At 29.3% G+C, this 4,690-nt stretch overlaps 2 long non-coding RNA genes across 2 annotated transcripts; one reads left to right on the top strand and one right to left on the bottom strand.

Moving 5' to 3' along the window:
- The first annotated feature begins 527 nt into the window (after positions 1-527).
- Positions 528-2,807, top strand: LOC122628062. The gene is made up of 3 exons (XR_006326973.1): positions 528-605; positions 700-2,244; positions 2,674-2,807. It is a non-coding gene; the product is annotated as an uncharacterized LOC122628062 (long non-coding RNA).
- Positions 1,826-2,799, bottom strand: LOC122628063. Its single transcript, XR_006326974.1, has 4 exons — positions 2,726-2,799; positions 2,339-2,587; positions 2,008-2,252; positions 1,826-1,902 (listed from the first exon to the last, which is right to left on the bottom strand). It is a non-coding gene; the product is annotated as an uncharacterized LOC122628063 (long non-coding RNA).
- Positions 2,808-4,690: the final 1,883 nt, after the last annotated feature.

Genomic DNA, 4,690 nt, shown 5'->3' with positions numbered 1-4,690 from the left:
TTACCTTATAAAACATAACGATGGGAAAATGTTAACGTTAAATAGCTTACTCTGATAAATGAAATTAGTATATACGGGAATTGATACCTAAGTTCCATTGGTTTTCGGTGACACAATTTTTGCAGTTGAAAATATTATTTTTAAATTCCTTCACATTTTGGGATTCTGGAAATCTACCCGCGATTCCAGAAATAACAACTTCTTCGCCTGGTTCTGGATTGGCATAAGAGAGGCATTTGTACGATATTTTGGTATCTTCATATCCTGTCATGATATTTTGTTATATATCGATTTTCACTGCGATATGTAATATAGTAATCAGATCTATTTGAAACAACTTGTATGCTTTTACTATGACTGAAATTATCGACGATCAATCCACTTTTATAACAATGTAATATCCTTCGTCAAAGATTTAATTATCTGACGCTATATTGCACTTTTTCTTTACTCTTTGATTTTAACGTATTGAATTGATGAATGAATACATTTAACTCTTGAACTTCCTGTTATTCTATTGTAGTAAGTTATTGCAACGACATTATTTTACACCAATAAAATCTACTTCCAATGTTAGAAGATAGATATTCTTTAATTGCAATTATGTAAGTTTATATTGTACCTATTGTATACTATATTTTTTCTGGAAGTTTACTTATCATATATGACATTTTAGTGAGGTAAATTTATATTTTTCAGATGCATGTGTGTGTGTGCGTGTGCGTATGCGCGCGCACATGTGTTTATCATTTTATCCGAAAGCTTTCATACCATAGATAACGCTTTGAAGTAACAGAACTTGGAATGAATATGAAGAATATATGGACTTTTGAATTGCTCAAAAAGTATCAGAAGGGATAGTATTAAATTCTTCATGAAAGTATATACGCTATAATCGCGAAGGATTGTTATATCGAAAAGCAAAATTTTTAATATAGAAAATATTTGAATTTTTAAATTGTTCAGCTTCAGCATGTATTTTTATGATTTTTATAATAGGTGTAAGAGATGTAAGAAAGCTTAGAAATAGCATTCTATTCCTCAAAAGTTTACGATGTTTAGTATTTACAAATATTATCTGTCAAATGGACCGTGAGGTTGATGTAGCATCAACTGGAACCGGATCAGTCGCTGTTTTCAGCATAAGTTCGCAGCCATCTCGTTTAATCGCATCGAGACGAACCAGAATCTTGACATTTTGCAATGTTATTTCCATAATATGATTCTCATGTATTAATAACCATTCTTTATGTCATTTCGCGAAATAAGGACTATATTCTGAGCATTTGATATAATCAATCATATGATTAATTACAAAACAACTCCTCCTAAACTACCAAGGACTATGTAACTTTGTTTGAAATACAAGTATAAGAAGGTTCAGCCTGAATGCGTGTATTTAGTGGATTATTCTCTTCACGGAGGTTTATGAGTTCCTATGACGTTTAAGGTGGATTACAGGTCAAAATTTATATTGTTAAAACAAAAACATGTTCCACGATTAATAAAATATTTAAAGACATAAAATAATATAAAATAAGTAAAATACGAAAAAACAACAAATGTCAACTTATTTTCTCAATAAGGTTTCTTGCAGGTATGAATCTAAGCACTGCCACTACTTGATATTTACCGAAGACTATCCTAATTATCGATTCGTATTCTCTTTAATGAGTTGGTTCAATGTTAAATAAATTTCGATTTTGGCATTGTCATTTGTGTTCATAGTTCCAAGGAACATTGCACCATGAGAACTGACACTCTTCATAAAGATACGATGCTCTATTGATTATTCGCCGCAAAACCGAAGTCTCTAATTTCCAAAAATCGTCATTTATAGATGAACAACGCAGAGACGATTACAGTTATCTTCTACTAAAGTATTTAGGACAAGGTCTACACCTGCAACAACGATTCGTTGCAAAATCTTTTTTTTCATGTTAGTATCTCGAGAATTTTCAATGTGATGTTATTCGATACTAGAAAATGTTTCTTTAATGAATTTACTTTTTTCTGGTTTATCGACCGTAGTAATTACTTCACAGCCTTCACGGGGGGCTATGTTAGTAGTTACTCCGACAATTTCACCATAACCAGCATGGCTAAAGATTCTTTCACTCTTTAGCATTCTTCCGTTAATGTAAAGTACAGCTATGCATGTGCAATATACACATGGTACTGTTGCTGCATTTTCTGAACTGCAACTATCAGGTACAGTTCGGGAGAAGAATTAACAAAAATTTGGTAAATGTCTGAAAAAAATAATTTTATTTATATCAGTTGATTAATAATGATGTGATAAGTAATCGATATTCTATATATTGAGTGTATCACGTACCTGAAGGTAGCCACAAGGCAAAGATTTCCCCGTATCGATATAAAATACATATTGATGTATTCACCTATGCTTGTTCCACGAATATCTTCTGTATTGAACCCAGCATCTACTGTAGTTGCATAAGTATATTCGAGCATGATTCTACACGTAACATCCATCGTATGAGCTGGTTTAATTTTAAACAAGTATTGTATGGGATTTCTGAATTTTGTTCACTTTGTCGGTTCATCATGAAATTTCCAGATCTTTCTAAAAAATATAATGGTAGATAAATATTAATGTTAGCTAGCTTACATCGGTAAATAAAATATGTATAATTGGTATCTTATTTTCAGGTCTAATTTAGTTTGTCTTCGGTGATACAATGTTTGCATTTTAAAGGATTACTTTTTAATTGCATCACATTGTTTGATTCCGGAAATCAGCGAATCCGGAAAGAACAACTTTTTCTCCATGTTTTGCATTGGTATATTGGAAAAATACATAAGATTTTTTTGTCTTTTCATATCCTTCATACTCATCATGACGTTTTAATGTTTCTCAGTTTTCCACGCAAAATATAGTGTAGAAATTAGAATTGAATGCAGAATTTCTCATAGCTTTTAATATGATGGAAATCGTCGACGATGAATTTAGTTTTATAACAATGTAATAAGCATTCTCAAAGAATTCATTATCTGACGCAACATTGCATTCTTTCTGCACTCTTTATTTTAAATTTTTTCAAATGAAAATGTATGCATTTCGCACTTGAACTTTCTCGTATTTTAGTCTAATTAATTATTACGTCGATATTATTCAATAGCAAAAAAGTCCGTCGTGGAAAATTAGATATTTTTTAATTAAAAATATTAAGTTTACATCTTATCCAGCGTATGTAACATTTTTTTCTGAAAGTTTGTATATTGTATATGATATTCTGGTCAGTAACAGTAAAATGAATTTGTAAGTAAAAAAAGAAGGAAAAGGCAGGTTTCTTCATTTTAAGATCATTTTCATTTCTGGTTTATGTCATACGATATCATATCGACATATTAAATTACGAATTCTTATGAGAATGGCGCAGCTTGTCGACAATAAAAGAATATTATCTAATGAAAAATATTTCACGTTTGATCGGAATATATAAAATATTTTAAAATGGAAAGTCAGTAGGAGATATGAGTAAGATTAAAATTATTATATAATGTGCTAATAAACAGTAAGAGTAAATGAAAAGTATGAATTCTGAAAATAGATAAGATGATAGGAGCAAAACTTGGCGACTATTAGCTTATTTCATTAAATAAAATAAATCGTATGAACATGTATTTTAGAAGCCTTGTCTTTAACACCAATCATAATCGGTGATATGGTCCTTGCGATAAAAAAATTATCTTTTAATCTCTCCGCATTTTTGTATCTCGGAAAATAAGCAATTAATCCTGAAATAGCATCTTCTTCGTTAGATTCTGGATTCACATTTCTGAAAAATATATACGATTCGTTTTTCTATTTGTACTTATTTATAATCTCTTCTTTTTTCTCATTTCTCTGTGTGATATAATTATAGAATTTTGAACTGAAACCAAACTAACCTTACTTCTTCATAATTATTGAAAGCGTTAGCGATAGATCTCTTTTTATAGCAAGGCTATATATCAGTGGAAAATATTCGTTATAACACACAACCTATCGCGTATATATAAGACTATGCTAAATCATTCTAATGGAAATGAATACACATCACACTAAACCTTGAACTGCTTGTACTTATATTAAAGTTATGTAATGAGTTAACACAGTTCAGTGACAAGGAAGTCAAGTTAAATAATACGATAGATATTGCGTAAATCCTTCATTATAAATGCCTTCTTTATAAATTCTTACATGTATATCGTACACTATGTATACCCATCTAGACACTTTCGCAGAATAAATTATATCCGAGTCATTGTTGCGGATAGTAAGTGAGAATTTCTTTTGCACAAAAAATTGTTTTTAATATTTCATAAAATTGTGTATATTTTTAAGGAAGTAGCAGTGATTAGTAAAATATCAAATGACAAAAATCAGCATGTATTGATTGTTACGTTTTATTATTTTATTACTATTATAATTATTATAATTATTATTAATGTAATAATAATAATAATAAAAATAATAATTATTATTATTATTCGTATTACTATTATTATTATTATTTTTGTTATCGTTGTTGTCATTGCTAAGATTATTGTCCTTGCATTTCGTTTATTTTTGTTATCGTTATCGTTATAGTTATTTCTGTCATTCTAGTTATTGTTATTTTTGTTGTTGTTGTAATTGTTATTGTTATTGTTATTGTTATTGTTATTGTTATTGTTATTGTTA

This window comes from Vespula pensylvanica, chromosome 3 (assembly GCF_014466175.1).
Source record: "Vespula pensylvanica isolate Volc-1 chromosome 3, ASM1446617v1, whole genome shotgun sequence".
NCBI lineage: Eukaryota > Metazoa > Arthropoda > Insecta > Hymenoptera > Vespidae > Vespula > Vespula pensylvanica.
The sequence above is the reverse complement of the archived record's forward strand: the minus strand, read 5'-3'. Positions and strand labels throughout refer to the sequence as shown.